At 42.4% G+C, this 2729-nt stretch overlaps 1 pseudogene; it reads left to right on the top strand.

Moving 5' to 3' along the window:
• Window positions 1–718: 718 nt before the first annotated feature.
• LOC123834134 (olfactory receptor 7G2-like) lies at window positions 719–2070 on the top strand (annotated as a pseudogene).
• The last annotated feature ends 659 nt before the right edge of the window (window positions 2071–2729 follow it).

The following is a 2729-nucleotide window of genomic DNA, read 5'->3' as shown; positions in this document are numbered from 1 at the left end:
AAATCTGAGTGTTGGTTTAAGAATGCTAATTCTGTATTATCCAGAGGCATTAACAATGATTTGTCTAGACAATCAACTCAGCTGTCAAACCATTTGAGTTCACACCTTGTCTTTTCCAGGCACTGCATACTTCACCCCACCTAAATTTCCCTATAGGTAAGTGGACAGTATGATATAACTCATCTGTAATTTGACAAGCCCTTCATCTGATTCTGAGGCACACCAAGGGTTGGGCACCATACTCTGCAACAGAGATAGGATAACTTCATTCTTGTCTGTTTGTTTGAGACAAGGAATATTTCTGAAAGAAATGCCATGGCTTATTCTTTGTCTCAGTCTCAGCACTTGGCACAATGTGTGAAAAAGAGCTGGTGATCAATAAAAATTTGAGCCAAAAATTTGAGTGGAAGAAAGAAAAGTAAGAGATAATGATGATGGAGGAATAAATTAGCAGAGAGAAAGATTTGAATATTCTCTTGGCTTCACCATATACATAAGTTTTATTTATTTTTACTTAAGCACTGGCTCTCAAACTTTACCATATATCAGATTTATCTGGAGGGTTTGTTAAAACTTAGATTGCTGGTCCTTACCTCAGAGTTTTTCAGCAGTGTATCTGGAGCAATACCAAGAATTTGCATTCCTAAGTAGTTTCCAGGTGATGCTGCTTTTGCTCATCCAGGGACGATTCATTTTATTTTATTTTTACCCCATCTTTTCCATTAGATTCATCAACAACATGGAACCCAGAAATCACATAGATGTTTCAGAATTCTTTCTCTTAGGATTGACAGATGATCCAGAACTGCAGCCCCTACTCTTCAGCCTACTCCTGTCCACATACCTGGTTACTGTCCTGGGAAACCTGCTCAACATCCTGGCTGTCATCTCTGACTCCCACCTCCACTCTCCTATGTACTTCTTCCTCTCCAATCTGTCCTTTATTGACATCTGTTTAAGCACAACCACCATCCCAAAGATGCTGGTGAACATCCAAGCACAGATTCAGAGCATCAGTTATACAGGCTGCCTCACCCAGGTCTGCTTTGTCTTGACTTTTTTTTTTCTAAGATTTTATTTATTTATTCATTAGAGACAGAGAGAGAGGCAGAGGGAGAAGCAGGCTCCCAAGGAGCAGGGAGCCCAATGCGGGACTCGATCCCAGGACCCTGAGATCATGACCTGAGCCGAAGGCAGACGCTTAACCATCTGAGCCACCCAGGCGCCCTGCTTTGTCTTGACTTTTGTTGGCTTGGAAAATTTTCTCCTTGAGCCATGGCCTATGACCGCTATGTGGCCATCTGCCATCCCGAGGTATACCGTTATCATGAACCCCCAACTCTGTGGCCTGCTGATGAGTGCTCTCACTGCTCACTGGCATTGTCAAGGCCCTGCTTCATAGTCTGATGGTACTATGGTTATCCTTTATTTTTTTTAAAAAAGATTTTATTTATTTGACAGATAGAGACACTGCAAGAGAGGGAACACAAGCAGAGGGAGTGGGAGAGGGAGAAGTAGGCTTCCCGCCAAGTAGGAAGCCTGATGCGGGGCTTGATCCCAGGACCCTAGGATCATGACCCGAGCCAAAGGCAGATGCTTAATGACTGAGCCACCCAGGCGCCCCTATGGTTATCCTTCTGTAAGGACTTGGACATCCCCCACTTCTGTGAACTTGGTCAGATCATCAAGCTTACCTGCTCTGATACTCTCATCAATAATATCCTGGTGTATTTTTTGGCTAGCTTACTTGGGGGTGTTCCCCTTTCTGGAATCATTTTCTCTTACACTCAAATTTTCTCCTCTGTTTTGAGAATGCCATCAGATGGTGGAAAGTATAAAGCTTTCTCCACTTGTGGGTCTCACCTGTCAGTTGTGTCCTTGTTCTATGGGACAGCAGTTGGTGTGTACATTAGTTCTGCAGTTAGTGACTCTTCCAGGAAGAATACCATGGCTTCAGTGATGTACATCATGATTCCTCAAATGATGAACCCCTTTGTCTACAGTCGGAGGAATAGTGACATGCAGGGTGCCTTGAAGAAACCTGTCTGTAGGATACCTTCTTTTCTGTGATTGTGCCATGTACCTTGGGCTGGGTTGTAAAAAATAAATCAAAGTTATACAAATCACAGGAGACCCAGAATGCTTACTATTTCTGTCACCAAATGCTTCTAACATGACTAGATAACATAACAGCCAAGTACATTTAAACTTAGGGTTGAAACCTAACTTTTATTTTTATTCAGCTTTTTTATGTTTGTCAAGTTATTTCAATTCTTACTTCAATGTTTTACTCAGTTCCATAGAGGTAGAACCTGAGGCAGAGGTCAAAGTTTTATACTGTTTGTATGGATGACTCTCAGAAGAAGGAAAGTTGTACAATATGGATAGCTCAGAAAAGTATACTAGACTTGTCTCCGGAGGCAAGGGAAACAAAAGCAAACATGAACTGTTGGGACTTCATCAAGATAAAAAGTTCTGCACTGTGGAGGAAACAATAGACAAAACTAAAAGGCAACCTACAGAATGGGAGAAGATATTTGCAAATGACATATGGGATAAAGGGCTAGTATCCAAAATCTATAAAGAACTTATCAAAATCAACACCCAAAACACAAATAATCCACTTAAGAAGTGGGTAGGGGGCTCCTGGGTGGCTCAGTCAGTTGAATGTCTGCCTTCGGCTCAGGTCATGATCCCAGGGTCCTGGGACCGAGCCCCGCATTGGGCTC

The sequence above is a fragment of the Mirounga angustirostris genome, unplaced genomic scaffold (assembly GCF_029215605.1).
Source record: "Mirounga angustirostris isolate CCGP_5_RB_7025 unplaced genomic scaffold, mMirAng1.0.hap1 SCAF_1, whole genome shotgun sequence".
NCBI lineage: Eukaryota > Metazoa > Chordata > Mammalia > Carnivora > Phocidae > Mirounga > Mirounga angustirostris.
The sequence above is the reverse complement of the archived record's forward strand: the minus strand, read 5'-3'. Positions and strand labels throughout refer to the sequence as shown.